This window comes from Lepus europaeus, chromosome 2, assembly GCF_033115175.1.
Source record: "Lepus europaeus isolate LE1 chromosome 2, mLepTim1.pri, whole genome shotgun sequence".
NCBI lineage: Eukaryota > Metazoa > Chordata > Mammalia > Lagomorpha > Leporidae > Lepus > Lepus europaeus.
Window position 1 is genome coordinate 148,685,526 of NC_084828.1, and position 21,479 is coordinate 148,707,004.

General features: G+C 42.8%; 1 pseudogene; it reads right to left on the reverse strand.

Annotated features, from left to right (window-relative positions):
* Nucleotides 1-1,499: 1,499 nt before the first annotated feature.
* LOC133752058 (RNA-binding protein 7-like) lies at nucleotides 1,500-20,380 on the reverse strand (annotated as a pseudogene).
* Between the last annotated feature and the right edge of the window lie 1,099 nt (nucleotides 20,381-21,479).

Genomic DNA, 21,479 nt, shown 5'->3' on the forward strand with positions numbered 1-21,479 from the left:
CAATTCTCCTGCCATTTTTTAAAAGGTTTCCTTCTACAAAATAAAACTTGTCTTTTCATTTAAAAAGTGGCTAATGATGTAGACTTGTTTCTCAGGGTATAAACAGCTAAACTAAAGACATCCTCTCTCTCATGGGAGGTACATGGATTCAGTGTTGGACATATTCTTTCTTTTTCTCTTTGATCTTCCTAAATTCCTTTTATTATTTATTTATTTTTAAATTTTAGATCAACATGTAATACTAGTACATTTTTATGGAGGGAAGTGCAATATTTCAATCCATATACACAGTATACACTAGCCTTTCTATTTCTTGTATCATGAGCTATAGTCACCCCATATGTTTTGTAGAACACTAGAACCCATTACCTTCACCCAGTTGGATTTTGGTACCCATTATCCAATTTCTCTCCATCATCTCACCCTTCTCATCTGAGCAATCACCATTTTAAACCCACATCAAGCACAGAAAAAGGAAATGCATACATACATATAAATATAAACACACACGTAGCTATATATGTGTATTAACTTCCACATAGGAGAGAAAGAAATATTGTCTTTCTGTATCAGTCTTATTTCACTTAACATCATGATCTCTAGTTCCATCCCTTCTGCTGCAAAGGTCAGAATCTCATTCTTCTTAACAGTAGAATAATATTCCACTATGTATGGATGTGTGTGTGTTTAGCACATTTTTATTATTCATTCATTCATCAATAAACACTCAGGTTTATTCCATATCTTGGCTATCGTGAATAGCACTGTGGTGACCATGAGAGTGCAGGTGTCTCGTATGCTGATTTCATTTGCTTCTCATAGGGATAGCTGGGTCATATAGTAGATCTAGTTTCGAGTTTTTGAGGAAACTCCACACTGCTCTTCACAACGGCTGTGCTAATTTACATGCTCAACAACAGTGTACTAACATTCCCTTTTCTCCATAACCTTGCCAACTTTTTCTATTTTTTGGTTTTGTTTTGTTTTTAATACATTAAAAAGCAACACAGTACAAATGTTGTGGTATTAAAAAGGATCCAATTTTTTTAAGATATGAATTTTTATAAACAATTCTGTAGTGAAAGGGCAACTACATTTTGATACATAAAAGTTTTGTCAAGTAAGATTTTAAAATTTTGTGCTTAAATTCTTTCCAAGATTCAAGAAAAAAAAGCAAACTGTACAATGTCTACAATACAATGTGTCCTTGTATGCACATCCTGGATACTCTGAAAATGTTAACATTTTTAAAGTTTGAGAGGCACGAGGTAGCACTTAAACACTTCATGTGTTTTTTTTCTTCAGTAAGTATTCTTTCAGTTAAATACTTTACCATTTTATCTGAATATGCATTGACATGATTTTCTTGCCAAAAAATGGATTTATATTAACACTGTTAACTTCAAATGTAAAAATATACAAGAAATATTCAACTTCCTGAGTGCCTTCTGTCACACATCAAACATGATTTATTGAGTAAATTCCAAAATTTTAGAATGTCACAGCATGTATAGATTTACACCTATGTATTCCACTAGGGTAAAACTAAAAGAGCACCTCACAGAATGTATACTCCAGCCATCATGGTTCCTGTCTTCATAGGAGAAATCCTCGCGACTGTCTCTGCAAGGGTGGTCAGACCCGTGATCAGAGTACCCCCAACCCCCCACCCCACCACGACTGTGATGTCTGTCTGCCAGGTAGGGATGAGAACTCTGCCTTCAACGGTGTGATGATGGTATATTCTGGCGCCACTGGGAGCGTGAAGACCGACTACAAATATGATTATGGGACTGAACTGATGGTGAATATCCTGACTAAGCCACATGTGGAGAACCACATTTCCCACCATATGACATCTCTCTCAAAACATCATTCATCACTGCTTGTCTCTGATACTTTTCTGGAGAGGAGAGAGACCTATGGCTCATCTGTGCTGATGGGGCCACAGTATCCACAGTCCTTTCTATCTGCTGTTAGGAGATGTGGAGGTAGGGCTTGAATTTCCAGCTGGATGACATCCTGTGAGGCTTCTTGATCTAACTTGAATTTTGATGGGCCTTCCAAGCAGACACCTCATGTTTGAAATTTACAAATGCGAACCGCTTCGGTTTGCCATCCTTATCTTTTGGAATTTTCACTTTTATTACTGGCCCAGCCTTGTGGAAAAGCTCCAACAGGAGCTCCTCTTCACTTTAGCTTCAAGGTTGCCCAAAAAGAGAGTGGGATCGGATCCCGCAGCTGGTGACCCCACTTCAGTGTTGCCCCCTCCCGGCCCAGGCTGAAGGGTCCTGCCTCCTTCTCCTTTTTTTTTTTTTATAATAGCCATTCTAACTGGAGAAGAGATACCTCATTGTGGTTACTATTTGCATTTCCTGATGACCAGTGAGACTGATCATGTTTTAATATATTTGTTGGCCATTTGTATTTCTTCTTTTGAGAAACATCTATTGAGATCTTTTGCCCCTTTCTTAACTCAGCTATTCCTTTGTTGTGGAATATTTTGGGTTCCTTATATATTTTGAATATTAATGATTACTAGATGAATAGTTTGTAAATATTTTCTCCCTTTCTGTCAAATGTCTCTTCACTCTGTTAATTGTTTACTTTGTGGTGTAGAAGATTCTTAAGTTAGATATAACCCCATTTGTCTAGTTTTACTTTTTTGCCTGTGCTTTTGTTATGGGCTAGGTTAGGCTAAAATTTAATATCTTGGGCTCTTGCCTTTTACTTAGAGAAGAAATCTAAGCACAGACTCAAACATGGCATGTAGCAAGGTAAAATTTAGAGTTTATTTAGAAAGTGAGAAGAATACACAGAAAATGAAGGCTTTATTTGGGGAGAGTGAGCCAGACAGAGTAAACAGGGATCTTCATACCGGTCGTTCCAGGAGTCCAGGAGCAAAGAGAGAGCAGTAGCATGCCAGAGGACCAAGCAATCAAGAGAGCAAGCTGTGGGAGGGGAGGAAGGAGAGACCCCCCTCTCCTTCCCCAACCTTCTTATTCACTTCCAAAAGAGGAGTGGTTACATAGTCTGATTGACAGGTGGGTGGATGCAGGTAGGATTACATGGAGACACGGGAGGTGTGGTCTCCAGCTCATGAACTATCTATCCGATATGTTCTTCCCACAACACTTTTGGGGAAAGTTGTTACATTTAAGACATTATGTTAATGTCTTAAATTGTTTCTCTTATGTTTTAAGTTTCAGCTCTTACATTTGCGTCTTTGATCCATTGTAAGATTATTTCTGTATAGGGTCTAGGATGAGGCAGGGAATTACTTGCTTTAATCTTCTGTGTATTAATGTCCAGTTTTCTTTAATATTTTTAGATGAGACTATCTTTTGTCCAGGGTATATTTTTGTCAAAGATAAGTTGATTATGGATACATGGATTTATTTCTGGGTTTCTATGCTTTCCACTGATCTATGAGTTTATTTTTACACCAACACCATGCTGTTTTGGTTAAAATAGCTCTATAGTATGTCTTGAAATATGGTGTTGTGATGCTTCCAGCTTGCTCTTTTTATGATTGATTTGGCTGTTTGGGATCTTTTGTGTTTCCATGTGAATTTTAGGATTCTTTTTTCAAGTTATTTGAAGATTATTCAAATCCATGAACACGTAAGTTTTGCCACTTTTTGTATCTCTTGTTCAAATTCTTTCACTAAAAATAAAAACAAATTCTTTCATTATTGTTTTGTAATTTTCATTGTAGAGGACTTTTGAGTACTTGATTAAATTTATTTCAAGATATTTGTTTTGAGTGGGATTGTTCTGATGAATTTTTTCTCAATGAGTTTGTTTATTAGTGTATGAGAATGCTATTGATTTGTACATATTAATTTTGCAGCCTGCAACCTTACTGGACTCATTTATCAATTCCTTTTTTTCAAAAGATTTTATTTATATATTTGAGAGGTAGAGTTACAGACAGTGAGAGGAAGAGTCAGAGAGAAAGGTCTTCCATCCGCTGGTTCACTCCCCAAATAGTTGCAATGGCAGGAGCTGCACCAATCCGAAGCCAGGAGCCAGAAGCTTCTTCCATGTTTCCCACATGGGTGCAGGGGCCCAAAGACTTGGGCCATCTTCTACTGCTTCCCCAGGCCACAGCAGAGAGCTGGATTGGAAGAGGAGCAGCTGGGACTAGAACCAGCACCCCTATGGGATGCCGGCGCCGCAGGTGGAGGATTAACCAACTGCGGCACGGTGTTGGCCCCTCATTTATCAATTCTAACAGTCTTTTGGTGAAGTCTTTTTGGTCCTCTGTTTATAGAATCATGTCATCTGCAAACAGGGAGTTGGTTCTTCCTTTCCTTTGTGTATGTCATTTTGTTCTTTCTCTTACCTAATGGATCTGGCTAAAACTTCCAGTGATGAATGAGAGTGATGAGAGTGGGTATCTTTGGCTGCAGATCTCAGAGGAAATAATGCCAGCTTTTCCTTATTCAATAGGACTTTGGCAGTGGGTTTGTCATATATAGTCTTTATTATGTTGAGGTATGTTCCTCCTCTACCTAATTTGTGCAAATTTTTTAAAAACTCACAAGTGGATATTACATTTTATCCAATGTCCTTTATACATCTATTGAGATGGTCATATACTTTTTATATTTCATTCTGTTGATGTGATATCTGACGTTTATTAACTTCCATGTGTCAACCTATTCTTATATCCTTTCCTAAATTCTTGACATTTAGCTTTCCAGGACTGGAAAGAATTATAATTATTCAAAAAATTCCAACACCAGTGGCTGTTTGACTTATTTGTTTTGAATATATATTTGTCACCAAACAGTATAACTTTGAGAAAATGTCTCATTGACTTGTGGGAGTTAAGTATGGAGGAAATTATTCATAAGATAAAAAACTACAGAAAAGTAAAAATAAGGGAAAATATGAAGTCTTCAAAAAGTTCATGAAAAATCATGTTATAAAAAACTCATGAATTTAAAACATTTTTAGAGATTTATTTATTAGAAAGACATAGCTACACAGAATGGGACACACACACACACACACACAGACGCACAGGGGAAGGATGCAAAGAGAGAGATATTTTGGTTTATTCCCCAAATGACTGCAACATATCTGGGCCAGGCCAAAGCCAGGAGCCAGGAACTCCATTCAGGTATCCCACATGGTCAGCAGGGTCCCGTATACTTGAGCCATAATCTGCTTCCTTCCCAGGCATATTAGTAATAAGCTGGATTGGAAGTAGAGCGGCTGGCAAACTAGCACTCCCAAACAGAATACCAGTGTCACAAATGGTGGATTAACCTCCTGCACCACAGTGCTAGCTCCTTGAAAAAAAAATTATAGCCAAAATGAACTTATTTAAATTCCATTTTCCATGAACTTTTTGAAATCCCCTCATATAGTGGGAAAGAGGAGCAGAGACAGAGAGTGGGTGAGCAAAAGAAAAGCAACGTGGACAGACATGGCAAAAATACTTGGGTCAAGTAGTGAATCAGGTGTTAAATTTTAGTTGGATAAGAGAATGTTGGTGGGAGTGCCAGATTTAGCAAACAAAAATAGAGGACCCTAGTTACATTTGAATTTTAGATAAGAAAAGGACACTTATTTTAGTATAAATATATTCCATTTAAATAATACATGGCAAGCCAATTGTGGGAAGATGAGGATTTTTCTTTTCTAGATTTGATCTGATTAGTGTTCCACAATCTGTGAGTGAGACTGACTGCAGCTAGTATCCTAAAACCAGAACCCTGGGGTAGATGCATTGCAAATTCCTGAAACTTCTCACCTGTTTTGTGTTTCTACAAAAACCCCTGGTGGGCTGAAGTGTTCACAGGTTCTTTCTTTCTTCTCATTTATACATATATATGATCATATAAACTTTCTATTGTGGGACATTTCCAAATACACACCAATGTGTAAAGAGTTGTGATGAACTTCCATGACTGCTTGAACATTTGTCAATGTTTTGCCAACCTTATTTCATCTTTTCTCCTTTCTATACCCTTTATTTTGTAGGAGTCTTTTTTAAAAAATCCCAAACTTCATGTCACCTTTAGAAACCATTTTTTCTTTAGCTCTATATCTCTTCTCCTCTCCTAAAGAATGGTGTCAGACCAGTGAGGCTTCTGTAATACAATACCTTACGTTGTTCAGAGTTCTGGAGGCTGGAAGTCTGGCTAAGAAGCAGCCCAGTATTTTCACTGCAAAGTCCTGCCCAGACTCTGATAACTTTCCAAGAGGTCTTAGCCCTTCCCCCCAAGGAAAGCTCCCCAGGAAAATCCTCTTTCCTCAGCACCAAGTGGAGTATCTGGCCTGATAACATCCTTTCTCCAAGGTGTGCACCCTAGGGGAGGCCCCTTTGCCCAGTGCCAGGTGGGCTCCCCAGTCTGATAGCACTGAGTAGTGACCTGTGGGAGAAATTTCACCTAACTCACACTCAGCAAACCCTTTATCCTGGAGGAGGAGGAGAAACAGTGGCAAGAACTGGTCCCCTTTGTTAGTAAAATGGTGCTATCTTAGCTGTGGCACCATCTATGCTCCGGATGCCATCCTAGGTCCTGGCCCCTGTTACCGGAGAAAGCAAGGGTTCTTGTCTTTGCGAAAGCAAGAAAGCAAGGGTTCTTGTCTTTGCGAAAGCAAGAATTCAGGCATGAGACGCAGTAGTGGAAAGCAAAATAGCAAGGTTTATTGGGGTGGGGACATTCCTAAGAACGGATGGGTACCTCTCCAGACAGAACCTGAGAGAGTGCCCAGTCACTCAGACTGGCCAGGCCAGGCAGGTGGCTCAGCAGAGAGGCAGAGGGCTGAGCACGCAGTCCCATTGAGGCCAGGGGTTTTTAAGGGGATGGGTCCTGCCTTCCAGCTTGTCCTCCTGGAACAAAGGACTTTTTGGATGTAAGTACGAAAAATTCCTTTCTGAGTTTCCCCCCTGAAGTTATCAGACAGGGGGAAGCCTGAGCCCACCCCAGTTTCTGATTCAGTAGTTCTGGGGCAGGGCTGACAAATTTGCATTTCTGCAAATTTCCTGGCAGTGCGTTGTTTGTAGTCCAGGGAGATCCTGGTGAGAACCCCTTATGCAGCACAGATGCTATTGGTTATGTAAACTCATGCAAACTGAAAGAAGACCATTTGTCTTCCCAGATTCAATTTCCCCATCCTTATCCACACAGACCCTTTCTGTTGTTGGAAATAGGACCAGGTGTTGTGGTCCCTGCAGGTTCTAGGGATCCCCCCACCCCTCGACAATGAATTGAGGGAGGCTCACACAGACATGGAGAGGCAGCAGAGATTCAGTGTAGAGTGAAGCAAAGGTACAGTCCACAAAGCCACAGGAGTGGGCCTCTGAGAACAGCTTGGCCCAGTTTTCTCCCAGGCACCCAGGGTAATTTGAGGCTATAACTACAAGAATTTGAAAAATCATGAACATCTCCAAGTTTGCATCCCCAGGCAGGCCCAACAAAGGACAACACTGTAGTGCATTCTAAATTGCAGTACCTGTCTTCTGGGTGCTAAAATATCTGTTGACTCAGTGATTTCTCATCTCTGTATGCTGCAAGGCCCCGTGTTCGATTATGGAAAAGAAGAAGGGTTATTAAATTTCAACACTCTCCTCTCATCAAACACTAGAGTCAGGCATATTTGGGCCCAGCAAGTAGAGCTCTTTCATGATGCTTGTGCTTATACAAGATGTTTGTTCACAAAAGCTTGTTTTTTAGCACATGTTCTTTGCAGACTGGTTCTCTGTTTCTACATCTCAGTACATGTAGTTGTGGATAGAAGATGGTTCCTGTAGGTCATTTGCACTAGAATGACCTGGTTCTGGTTAAAAATGTATAGAATCTCTAGGAAGAATGCCCAGAAACATTGATTTCTAATAAGCTTAACAGGTAATTCTCATTTAAACTGATCTTGGAAAATTGGCATTATGTACCATTTGTACCCTTGTGATGGTATGAATGAGGAATCAGAAAAAGAGAGTGAGCAGTAAAACTGCTTGCCTAACATTTTGATGCCCTGTGCATGAGGGTACACCAAAAACATCCTGATAAAGTTGAATCAAAACTTTACTTTAGGGGCCGGTGCTGTGGCGCAGTGGGTTAACGCCCTGGCCTAAAGTGCCAGCATCCCATATGGGCATCAGTTCTAGTCTCGGCTGCTCCTCTTCTAATCCAGCTCTCTGCTATGGCCTGTGAAAGCAGTAGATGATGGCCCAATTCCTTGGGCCCCTGCACCTGCGTGGGAGATTTGGAAGAAGCTCCTGGTTCCTGGCTTCGGATTGACGCAGCCTTGGCCGGAGCGGCCATCTGGGGAGTGAACCATTGGACGGAAGACCTCTCTCTTTCCGCCTCTCCTCTCTGTGTAATTCTGACTTTCAAATAAATAAATAAATCTTAAAAAAAAAAAACCTAAAAACTTTAGTGTAAAAGTTTTGAAATCCACACAGTATTTTTTTCTCTCTAACAAGCATTTCCACGAACTTTTGGAGACTTCTTGTGTTGCTACATTTCCCATTTCCTTTTATGTTACATATGTATATGTATATGATCTCTCTGTGTTTGTACATATGTGCTGGGTATCCAAAGCTGACTTTTTAGGAGAGCCTTTTAGATCGCTTAGCATCTAATAAAGGTTGCAAGTGTCTGAATGTGAGCCAGTCAAGTAAGTGCTAAAGAAACAGTCGCTGAGTCTGAAAACATCTCTCTTATGATATAAAGTGACTATTTGCTACCACACATGCCAAATCCACAGAATTTAACTAGGAATTAAGGCAAAGGGGCTGAGAGCCTGGAAAGCACCAGGAGGGGGCAGCAGAGGGCTGCTGAGTGGCTCAGGCAGCCAGGTGAGCCAAGGTTATCGTTTAGCAGATTAGCGCTGCAGCCAGGAGTTGGCTATGCCAGCAGTGTCTGCTAAGGGAGGACACGTCTAGCTTGGACGGGCTGAAATTCAGCACTGAAGGAGGAGAGCTGAGTCCGAAGCAAAGGCAGGCACCCCTGGGGAGAAAAAGCAACATAGCAGACCAGCGGGTGAAAGGGAAATGCAAGTGGGTGAGCCAGGAGCAGGGGTTGGCAGCAGGTGTGTCAGAGCAGGAGGTGAGATCTTCAGGAAGCTCAGAGGTGGGTAACCCTCTTGGGAGGGTTATCCTGGCTCAGACTATTCTAGGGGTGCACTGCCAGGGTAGAATCAGGCAACAGTGTAACACATCGTTATAACCAGAACCATGGCATTTAAAAACCTGGAAACTAATCACGTATTTGAGAAGTGTTTTGGTAGTGAGACTTTCACATTCTTTTCAGAAAATGCCCTTGGATGGAAAAACAATAGCAACAACTTAAGAGATACGGGGGAGTACACGATTAATACTGCGACTGTGGCACAATCAATACTTGCTCAAGACGTTTCGGTGAAAGGGGAGGTCAACAAAGGCTTCTTCAAGGCTGTGCAAGCTGAGCTGAGCATTAACGGTGGGGATGAGTAGCAGGGAAGGGGCACGCTCACTGGGCCCAGGGAGAAGAGCTCTGTCGTCTGCAGGCCTGTGAGGAGCCTGCCTGGGTGTGTGGTGTTTACTTGCTTGTGGACTCGGTCTGGTTTGGATGCTTTCCAGCGTGCTTCGTTGGGATGGAGTCCAGGGTCTGTCAGCTGTGTGAGTGCAGCACTCACCCAGAGGATGGAAGCACCGTTGCTGCTGGTCATGCACGGGTTTCCCAGGGAGCTGACGACTGATTCCTTTCAGTCGGGGCACCACGATGTCCTTCTGTGAGGAGGCAGGGTCTGCTCAGTCCCCACCTGGATGCAGAAGAATGTTCTCAGACTTTTCTGAAGGTAATAAGAGACTTTGTTGAGAATTCCATAATGAGTACCAGGTATGGTTAATTATGCAGTTACATAATAAAGGGCATGAGAGATGTCTCTTCTAATGGGCTGGCGATCGTTACACCCTTAGAATCACAGTCCATAGGGTTGTTAGGACGCACTGAGTAGCCTTTCTTTGTATATCCTATGTTAGCTTTTTGGTGCTTTTCTACTAATCATTAATAGATTTTTTTTTTGTCTTTGCTTAATGCACTTGTGTCTAAAATACCATTTCCTTTGCAAGTGATTTCTGTAAAAGGCTTCATGCTCTTCCAGTATATTCTGCAAAACATTTGCTTGTACTCATTTGCCCTGGTAACCCAGCAGCTCTTGTTTCCATAATGTAGGATTTTTTTTTTTTATTTGAAAGTCAGAGTTACACAGAGAAGGAAGGAGAGGCAGAAAGAGAAAGAGGTCTTCCATCTGCTGGTTCACTTCCCAGATGGCCGCAATGGCTGGAGCTGCACCGATCCGAAGTCAGGAGCCCTGAGCTTCTTCCGGGTCTCCCATGTGGGTGCAGGAGCCCAAGGACTTGGGCCACTTCTACTGCTTTCCCAGACCTTGGCAGAGAGCTGGAACAGAAGAGGAGCAGCAGGGACTTGAACGGGCGCTCATATGGGATGCCAGCACTGCAGGCGGTGGCTTTACCCGCTATGCCACAGTGCTGGCCCCCAGTGTAGGATGTTTCTAGACATTATTATTACTAACTTGTTGGTCTGAGCACCTTGAAAGAGGAAACACTTTCATATTGGTAGCAGTGGCCCCTTGTGGCAATGAATCTCATGGGAGTGGAGGTTGAGTGTGGGTGAAGGAGGAGAAGTCGTATCAGCCATCCCCAGTGGGGACATCCCCGACATCTTGCAGAACTCTCCTCTGTATGCTCTTGGTGCTTTTAGCTATGAGGCATTGCTAAGACCTCAGGGTCCAGCACAGTGTAGTAATAAATGTTTCTCTTTCTGATGTTTATTTGGGAGGAGTATTTCAAATCCTTTTGGTGAATCCCTTGGGTGGGCTAAATCACTTTCCTTTTGGAATCCAGGATGAAAGCATGTTCCTCACTGGGCAGTACCAAGGATGTGAGGCTGAGGCTGGTTCTTTTTTTTTTTTTTAAGATTTATTTATTTGAAAGACAAAGTTACAGAGAAAAAGAGAGAGAGAGGAAGAGAGAGAGAGAGAGAGAGAGAGAGAAAGGTCTTCCATGTGGGGAACCGCAGGCTGGCCACCTGTGGGAACCTCCTCTACATGGTTTGCAGCAATCGGTCGACCACAAGGCCTATGAAAGCAGCCAGGTGAAACAGATGAAACAGAATGGACTCTGCATAAACTAGGAAGAACCAGGTGAAACAGATGAACTTTCGACCTGAGGCTATACGCGCCCTTTCATCTGATTTTCTGGAGCCACTCTGACCTCTGTAGCAGAGTGGCTGAGCTGTGCTGCTGCCTGGCTTGAAGTCCAAGGTCAGCCTGTTCCTGGAGAGGGTGCTCAGCAGGGGTCTGCTCTTTCCCTCCCAGCATGTTTTCCCTGCTGTCTTACTGGGGTCCCTGAGGTCTGCCTGGGAGACAAGCCATTGTGATCCCTTCTGCTACGAGCCTCCCCAGCCTGAATCTGAGGAGCTTCAGGAAGCTTCCGCACCATCCAGGGGGCCAGAGCCAGCTCTTGTGAGGCCACCGAGGCCTCGCTCAACAGCTGAGGCCGAGCTTCACCCTAGTGCAAGGGCAGACGGAGGAGTCCTTTGATTCCCGTGAGGGTAACTCTATACTGCTTGGGGGTTTTCCCTCTTCCCAGTGCACCTCTGCTCTCTGGAGCTGTACCCAAAGAGATGAGACTGAGGTTCCTTTGGTCTTTCTCATCTCCTTTGTCAACCCCACCTAGGCTCAGGCTAGAAGGAGAAAGCTTTGGGCTTTCTTCTTCCTATGTCTCACCATTTTTGTGTCCTAGGACAGCAAGCCTCATGCAAGCCCTCAGACGTGCTCTGGGGTACACTCACACTCAATCTGCAGCCCACAAACCACAAGCAACAGCACTGGCTGGGAATTTATACGAAATGCAGGCTTTCAGGAACTGCTTGTCCCGAATCTGATTTTTTAAATAAAATATTTATTTATTTATTTATTTGGAAGAGAGAGAGAGGGTACCTCCATCCACTGCTACACTTCCCAAGTGGCCACAACAACCAGGGCTGGGTCAGGTTGAGGGAAGGAGCCAGGAATCCCATCCAGGTCTCTCATGTGGGTGACAGGGACCTAGGTACTTGGGCCATCGTCCACTGCTTTCCCAGGCATATTAGCCATAAGCTGGATTGGAAGCAGAACAGCTATGATCCAAACCAGCACTGTGATATGGGATGCTATTGGATGCTATGCAAGTGGTAGCCTAACTAACTATACCACAATGCAGGCCCCAGAAGCTGTATTTTTTAGAAAACTTTTATTTAATAAATATAAATTTCAAAAGTACAACTTTTGGATTATAGCAGTTTTTCCCCCCATAACCACCCTCCCACCTGCAAACCATCCCATCTCCTACTCCCTCTCCCATCCCATTCTTCATTAAGGTTCATTTTTAATTATCTTTGTCTACAGAAGATCGACTTTGTATACACTAAGATTTCAACAGATTGCACCCACATAGACACACAAAGTATAAAGTACTGTTTGAGTACTAGTTATACAGTTAATTCACATAGTGTAACACATTAAGGACAGAGACCCTACATGGGGAGTAAATGCCCAGTGACTCCTGTTGTTGATTTAACAATCGACACTCTTATTTATGACATCAGTAATCACCCAAGGCTCTTGCCATGAGCTGCCAAGACTATGGAAGCCTCTTGAGTTCACAAACTCCAACCTTATTTCGATAAGGCCATAATCAAAGTGGAAGTTCTCTCCTCCCTTCAGAGAAAGGTACCTCCTTCTTTGATGGCCCCTTCTTTCCACTGGGATCTCACTCACAGAGATCATTGATTTAGGTCATTTTTTTGCCACAATGTCTTGGCTTTCCATGCCTGAGAAACTCTCATGGGCTTTTTAGCCAGATCCAAATGCCTTATGGGCTGATTCTGAGGCCAGAGTGCTATTTAGGCATTTGCCATTGTATGCATCTGCTGTGTATCCTGAGAAGCTGCATTTTTAAAAACAAGATCCCCAGGTGATTTATTTGCACATTGAGGTTTAAGAATTTCATTTAGACATAGCCCTTAAATAAGTTGATGGAAGTTAAAGAGTTAAGAAATCCCTTTTCTCTTGAAAAAGCTTGTTTTATAAACCATTAAGTTGCTACAAAATCCTCTTTTGGAATTCTGAAGCTATGTATTGTTTTCCTTTTTTGTTCTCTTGCTATAATGATGATTAACCTTCTCAAGGGAAAGAGATGTTTCTGGTAGACTATGGGAAGTTCAAAGCAAAAGACAAATCTCCTTAAGCCTATTTAATATTATTCCTTCTACACTTTGAAAGAAAGAAGAAATTGAGAATTGAGATATATAAAAATGATTAAGGTGGTGAAGATACAATTTGTTATACTTAAATTTCTCTTCCATGTCTTTCCTGGTGCTGTGCAGTTTCCACGTTAGAAGCAAAGCTAATATATCATATCACTATATCCATGTTTCTTTAAAGTATTTCACCAAAATTCTCTAAAAAAGGGGAATTTCATGAACACATTAGTTTGAAATATGCTGTGAACTATATAATCTTCTTGGAGACTTATAATATAATAAGTATATCACTATAAAGATGCTGCCAAGTTCTGGCAGGAAATCCTTCTAACCCTAACACAAGAATTTTATAACTCATTTGGCCATAGAACCCTGTGTCTTGTCATATCTGTTTGCATGAACAGTGGAACTTGTATTATCCAGAACATGTTTTGAAACATCCTTGACTAAAATTAGCCCTGTATATTGAATATAAAACAATTGCCAGGTATAGTTTATAGCATCACCAAGCTGCACCTGGTGGTTTCTAATTGTCCCCAACTGACCCAGGGCTCTGTTTATTGACCTGCAAGGGCAAGGGGCTGTAGAATCTATAGAACTCTCTTAGGCAGTTCCTCCACCACCCATGCCCCTGACCTGGACCCAACTCCTATGAATGATATCTGATTTTGTATCCAGTCCTTGTTTTCTGCCTATTTGATCAGCCAATTCAGTTGACTTCATTGATTGTCTGCTTGCTTCTTTTTCAGTTACACCCCAGGTGACATCTCTTTGCAACTGAAAACCAGACACAGTAATGAAGCCGACATTTCTCATCCATGACCCAGCTCAGGCTCCCAGGATGGATTCCTGAGACTTCTGCACAGCAGCCGGAAGGTAGAACAATCACTGAAGTTAGTTTACTTTGATGAGTGGGCAGTGATCACCTGCCAATGGCTGCAAGTGGCGAGTGTGTGGCTTTGCAAACCCAGGAGGAGTATACATGGTGAACAAAGGAGTGCTGTGTTATTTCCCATCGCAGTCCTGGAGACATTTTCAAATTCTGTGTGAGAGCAGTTTTGCAATTTCAAATTCTTTCTGGTAATATTGTCAAGATGAAGCACACAAGTGCTCAGAGAATGGGATCTGAAATGTTCTTTCCACTTTTTCTCTTGTGGTAGAAAGTCTTGTGTGCACTGTATTTGAAAGCCAAGCCTCGTTCCATGGTTATGCATATGGCTAATTGTGTGTATAGATGAACAAGAAATGTATTCCATGGAGCTAGTTTTGGTAGATACTAGTCAGAGAGAGTCTTGCAATCAAAAAAAGTTAGGACCTACTGGGGATGGTGATTGAAATATTGATGGGAACAAGGAAGAATGGGAGGAATGCCAGAAAGCCAGTGGGTGGTCAGAGGGTAGTGGAATCACTTTCCTGCTCATGCCATGGCTCTGAGGTGTGTGGGATGCATTTGTTTGCCCTGGACTTGAGTTTGGCCATGTGTTTTATTTTTTTTTTCCAACAGGCAGAGTGGATAGTGAGAGAGAGAGACAGAGAGAAAGGTCTTCCTTTTTGCCGTTGGTTCACCCTCCAATGGCCGCTGTGGCTAGTGCATTGCGCTGATCCGAAGCCAGGAGCCAGGTGCTTCTCCTGGTCTCCCATGCAGGTGCAGGGCCCAAGCACTTGGGCAATCCTCCACTGCCTTCCCGGGCCATAGCAGAGAGCTGGCCTGGAAGAGGGGCAACCGGGATAGAATCCGGTGCCCCAACCAGGACTAGAACCTGGTGTGCCGGCGCTGCAAGGTGGAGAATTAGCCTGTTAAGCCACGGCGCCGGCCCTGGCCATATATTTTATTTTGGCCAATGGGATGTGGCAGAATGATGTGAGAAGAGATTGAAATGTACTTGTATAAGAGCTTCCCCTAAGTAACTGCTGTCTTTTTAGTCTGGGTATCAAAGGTGACATGAGCCCGCCGATAGCCCAAAGTCACACCCAGTCTGAAGCAGAGGAAAGTAGTAGACCCCAGTCTAGATCACCCAAATTGTAGTTAGCCTGCAGATTTGTGGGTGGGAGAACAAATGCTTGCTGTGAACCATGGAGTTTTGAGGGTTGTTGTTAGGCAGCACTGTTGTGTCATACTGCCTGGTATGCTGGGTTAAACAAAGTTAAATGGGTTTCTTTAAGATGGTCTTGGAGGGAATGGCATTTCCCACTGGACCCTTATTTTTCAGAACACTGTATGATATCAAGGTAGGTTGAGGTAGGACAAGCCCTTCATTCCTCCTCTCCCACACAATGCAGCACACAGGAAGCCCATATTGCAAAGGACTGTTGATATAATTGGTGGTTATTGGATCACAGTGTTAGGAAGAATCGTTTTGGATATGGAGAGGGGAAGGCAAAGGTGAAGCTTGGAGACTGCTCCATATTTTATCATCAGTCACAATACTGTTCATATGAGTCTCCATAGCAAATATTCATTCTTTGGGAGATGGATACAAAGGGTGATGTTCAATGGGGGCTCATACACAATTTGAGGTGGGGAGGTGTGCAGCTGTGAGGAATGCAAGCATGACCCTAAGAAGTGTGACAACAAACAATCTGACTACTGTGCCCTCTAGTCACCGGGGGACATTCCCTTCCTAAATTTACCTAGTGCATCTCTTCTTTTCTTCTTTCTTTCCTTCCTTCCTTCAAAAATTTATTTATTTATTTGAGCGGTAGAATTAGACAGACAGAAGGAGAGACAGAGATCTGCTAGTTTTCTCCCCACATGGCTGCAACAGCCAGAGCTAGGCCCATCTGAAGCCAGAAGCCAGGGCCCAAGCATTTCTGCCATCTTCTACTGCTTTCCCAGGCCATAAGCAAAGAGCTGGATCTGAAGAGGAGCAACCGGGACATGAACCTTTGTCCATATGGGATGCTGGCACCATAAGCAGAGGCTTAGACCACTATGCTGCAGCGCCGGCTCCTAGTGCATAACTTTCTTATATGAGGGCTTGAATGGAGCCACCACCTTGCTGGGAGAAGTCCCCAGCCTTGCGAAGGTCTGAAATGAGTGACCCAGCACCACCCTGCTGGATGTATCAAGGAGGAATGCTGCATTTCCCTCCTGGGTGCATAGGCTCTTGAGTTTTTCCATCTGTGCTTGCTTTTGCTTTTGAAATGTTTTAAATCAACCACAATGCCTTCTGAAGAAAACATGTATTTCTGATATTTTTCCTCTGCATATCTTGCTCAAGAACTTGGGTGTAATTGTTGGGTTGGCAGACCCTGGGCTTTCATACTCTTTCTCTATCTCTTTCTTCTTCACAGACAGGACAAAAATAATGGGATGCTCTTCTGAGATAAGTTTCACCCATACTAACTTCTATCCTATTTTTCAAATCCTACATTTGCTTCTGAATTTTCTACAAAAGACAGGATATTGGGGAAAAATCCAATTGCAAAATAACTTGCACAAATTAAACATATAACTTGACTAAATGCAGAAAAGCAAGTTAAATTTGCAAGGTAACTATCACTGAGACATAAGACATTGACTATTGCTTGTGCATCAGAAGGATAGTCTGCATATTGAGCATTGTGGTAGGGTAGTAGGGATAATAATTAATTCAATTCTACACCAATGAAACACCCATCATCTGCACAATAGCCTTCCTGCATTTTTGTGCATTTCAAACTTTAATGATGCTGCCTAAAAAACATGGCCCAGATTTCTTCCCTTTTGTGAATTGCCCAAGTTCTGTGCAGCTCTCTTTCTTCTAGAATGTCTGCAGGTAGTGCATTTAAGTGGAGACAGAGTTCCATATGAAGTCTTCCTGCTGTTCATGATCCACTTAATTGCCAGCTTTGCTAGGTCACCTATCAGGTAACCCCAAAACTTTTCAAAAGTAACAGCCAGAGTCCTAGGGAAAGATTTGACTGTTGCCAGCATGTGGCTGCGTTTTCCTGCCTTTCCAATGGCTTCATTTTTCAGATTTGCCAAGACAAAGCAGTCCTGGGAGCCTTCTGTCCCCTCATTTCATAGGGAGCAGTTTCTCCAGAGACTGGGGGAACAGGAGGAATGTGAGCAGAGAGTTCTGGCTGCTAATTTAAACATCTCTATCTTAAATTCTACCCTGTTGGCTCTCCCGAACTATGAAATCTAATTAGATAATTTTCTGTCTGATTTGCTCCCCAGACCTTATGTGCCTTTGAATCCTCTCATTTCGTTCAATGCCTAATGAGTGGGATTGGGTTCATGCTTATCAAATGATCTTCTTAAGGTCTGAAAAGCCATTTCCACAGTGAATAAAAATCACAGGTAACTGTTCCAATTGGCAGAATGTGAGTAACTTTCTTCCAAAGCAACCCAAAACAGTCGCTGGGGTAACATTCCCTTTGAATTTGTTCTTACTTTCAGTATCTAAAACAGGGAAGCTTTCTGATCAAACAAAAACAGCACCAAGAAAAAAATGGAATCTGTTTAATATGTTGAAGGCTTTGGATGTGACCCAAACACCAATACAAAAGTAGATGATTATAGATGCTTCTTCTGTTGCATCTTTATGAGAGTAATATCTTGCATGGCCTAATGAGCTATTAACAGGGATGTGCAAAGGCAACTTATTTATATGTGCGCTGTGTTGTATCTAATGAAGTCACAAGGTTAGATTTGGGTTGTTTTGTTTTGGCCTCCCATCTTTTCAATTCAATTTTCAACCAACTCTCTAGGGGATTTTATTGGTATAATTCTACTCTCCGACTCCAGAGTGAAATCTGTTATCTAAGCTAGTCAACCCACTGCATGCCTTCTGGCCACCAAGATGAGGTTTTGTCTTTGTTTTTAAAGATTTATATATTTATTTGAAAGGCAGAGCGACAGAATGAGAGGGAGAGACTGAAAGACGTACAGCTCTCTCATCCACTGGTTTATTCCCCAAAGGCCCACAACAGCCACGGTTGTGGCAGGCTGAAGCCAGGAACCAAGAACTCCACCCAGGTCCCCCATATGGGTGGCAGGGACCCAAGTACTCGGGCCATCATCTGCTGCCTTTCCCAGTTGCTTTAGCAGTGGATGGGAAGTACAAAAACCTGGACTATAACCAGCACTCTCATATGGGATGTGGGCATCACAAGCAGTAGCTTAATCCCCTGTGCCATGTCGCCTGGCCCTGGCCAACAAGATGAGATTTGATTGGGATATAGTTGATTACCAAGCTTCAGACTGTTACTGAGACATGGGATATAAGCAAGTATTTTTCTGTTGACCTTGAATTGAAGAGATTGTAGATCTTTGCTGGATCTTTGTTGGAGCTGTGTTGCCCTCATGAGAATGCTAGGATGGGGGTTAATACCTGGAAGGCAGAGCCAAGAACCAAATGGAAGAGGAGTTTCTTGGAAAAGCTTTGAAGCCCTGCTTAATCTGTATCTGATTTTCTCCATGGAGCTTTCAATTATGTAAGACAATACATTCCCTTTTTCTTAGACCACATGGATTATACTTTCTGTTACTTGCAAGCAAATAATGCTGAACAAGCTGATCCAGAGAGCTACTGTTCATGCTGGGAATGACCCAGAGAGATGTCCCCTTCCAATATCCTATTTATGGGAGGAGTGAGGCAGGGTTGGATACTCAGATGGCACCTGTCACACAGCTGGTAGTGGAAATACACTGAACATCTGGGCCTCTTTCCTTTCATGCGTTTAAATTGAGAGCTCTATCCATCATTAGGCAATGAGATACATTTAAGGAAGTTGCTTAAGCATTTACATTTGTTTTTCTTTAGAAATGCCAGTACTGATGCCAGTTCTTACTTTTATCTTCTAAAATAAAATTGCTTGCAAACTAAAACAAATAAACAAAAACAAGACCTTGTCAATTTGACGTTGAAGCTATATGACAGGCCTGTGATCCTGGCCTCTGCTGCCTCCCTGGGGCCCACCTTCCCCAGTGACCTCTAACCTGTCCTGGCTCTGGGATCTATGGGGCTGAGCTCTCTCCTCTCTCACCTTGAGTGGACTTCTGTTGGGAGAGGCACCTTCCTGCTTTGAACTGACCTCAAGGCTCCCACACTCCAAGGTGAATGCAAGTCTGATCTCCAGCCCCACTTCCCTTCTGCCTCCCTGAACTTGTCTCCCAGGAATCTCTGCATGCGGTTTAAACTCTGGTTCTCCTTTTGCTTTCTGTTTCTGTTCTCTTCTGCCTCACTAAAGGATGTCTATGGCATTTTCCTGCAAAGATGGTTTGGAACTCCTCTGACCACATTCCCTGGTAGTCTGGAATATTTCTCACAATAGAGCAATGATTCTACTTGCTACCCCCCAGAATACTTCAGCTTCTACGGACATCCTGAGGGCCTAATTCATAGACTTAAGGAAATTCATAGACTTAAGGAAATATGAGCCAATCTTTAAAAATCTATAGATTTTATATCACAGATATCCAGTTATAGGCAACTCTTGAAAAAGTTAGGTAACCTTGCAATACTGTTCCCCTAGTCTCATCTTTCACAAATGTGAATGCAAGTTTCAGGTGCCCCCTTAGGGTAGATTTGCTACAGCTCCTAAGATCCCCTGGGTTTTCTGCATCTTCTGTGTTTGCTACAGCCCCAGGCACCCAGCTTTGTCATACACTTCCCTTATCTGCCTGTCTGGTGCTTCTCTTTAGTTTGTAACCTCTTTCCAAGTTCAACTATTCTCATCCCACTCACATCTCAAACATGTATTATATTCCTTATCCTCAAAGAAGGTTTATTTTTGAAGTTCTAGGGCACGATTCAGAGTGTTCATAAACTGTTCTATTTGTTTGTAGCTTTTTATTTGTGTATTGTGTGCATACATGCCCATCTATTTTGGAGTATAAGTCCCTTGACTGGATAGATGCTTAGAGATGGCTCTTAAATCCGCGTTTATGAGGTAGCTATTATGTGCCAATAAAGTATATTATAAAGTTCCTAAAAAATGGTTCAAAGACCACTGATTTTGGAAACACCAGCGACTGCTCTGTTAATGCTTGTTAACTATGCAGATTTCCAGCTCCCACTCCAGACACTCTAACACATTTTGTATGAAACCCTGGAATCTGCATTTTGTATATACTCACCTGTGAGCAGCTCTTGTGAGTGGGAACTGGTAGTACCACTCATGCTAGAGGCAGTAGCCAAGGTCTGAGCAGAATAATGAAAATGGGTCCCCAAAGGAATAACCCTGAGCAGTTCTGTTGGCCAGCATGTGCTCGCTGGCCCACACAGAGATGGGACAAGCCAATCCATTGGGAGTGGGGAGTAGCTGTGTTGTGTTGAGTTCTCTGGAATGCAGTCTCTGAGATTTGAATGCAGAAAATGTACTGGGGAGTGCTGTGAGCACCAACCCATGTTGGGAAATGAAGGGAACATGACTGGAAAGAGAGGAACAGACCTGCCAAGGAGTCACAAAGCAAAGGCCTTAGACCATCTTCAAGCCACAGTGGATCTGGCATGACCTTTCAGAGTTGCTCTAGATTGAGTCAAGTACCTTTATAGTCCCAATCACCAATCATTGGGTGGGATGTGGGCTGCCCTCGGGAAGATGAGGTACACTTTGGCCAAGGTGGCTGTCTTCAGCTCATCGTTTTAGCCATGGAGGTACTCAGCCAGTAGCTGTCAGTCTCACAACTTCTAGCACCTACATCTATGAGCATAGTCCTGAAGGGGAGGATCTAGACAGCTGGGCTTGGCACACCCATGGGCCAAATACAGTCTTCCACATGTTTCAGTAAACTGAAACAAAGTGTGGTCATTCACTAATGTGTCAACTATGGGTGCATTTCTACTATCACTGCAGAGTTAATTAGCTGTGCCTAAACTATTTGCTGTCTGGCCTTTAACACAAAGCTTCCACAGCCAGCTGATACGGAAGCTGTCCATTCCAGAATGTCTCTTCCAACACAGTATTTTTGGTGGCACTGTGCAGATACTGGGCTAGTCAAGGGAGGAAGAGGGAGGGAGGGGAGTCGTGGGGGACATTTCTGCTCAGGCAGGCGATCTCATTAGAAGATGTGACTCAAGCCCTCCAGGCTAAGGAGGTAGCCTCCGTAAACCCACAAGAGGATCTGCACCCTCTGCTCAGAGGTTCTCTTTCCTTTCCAAGATGGGGCAAAGAAGAACTTTCGTGATTGTGTTCACGGAGATGGGATGATCCTGTTCATGAGTGGCTTGCATTTTCCAAGGTTTTGTTTTTTTAAGATTTATGTATTTATTTGAAAGG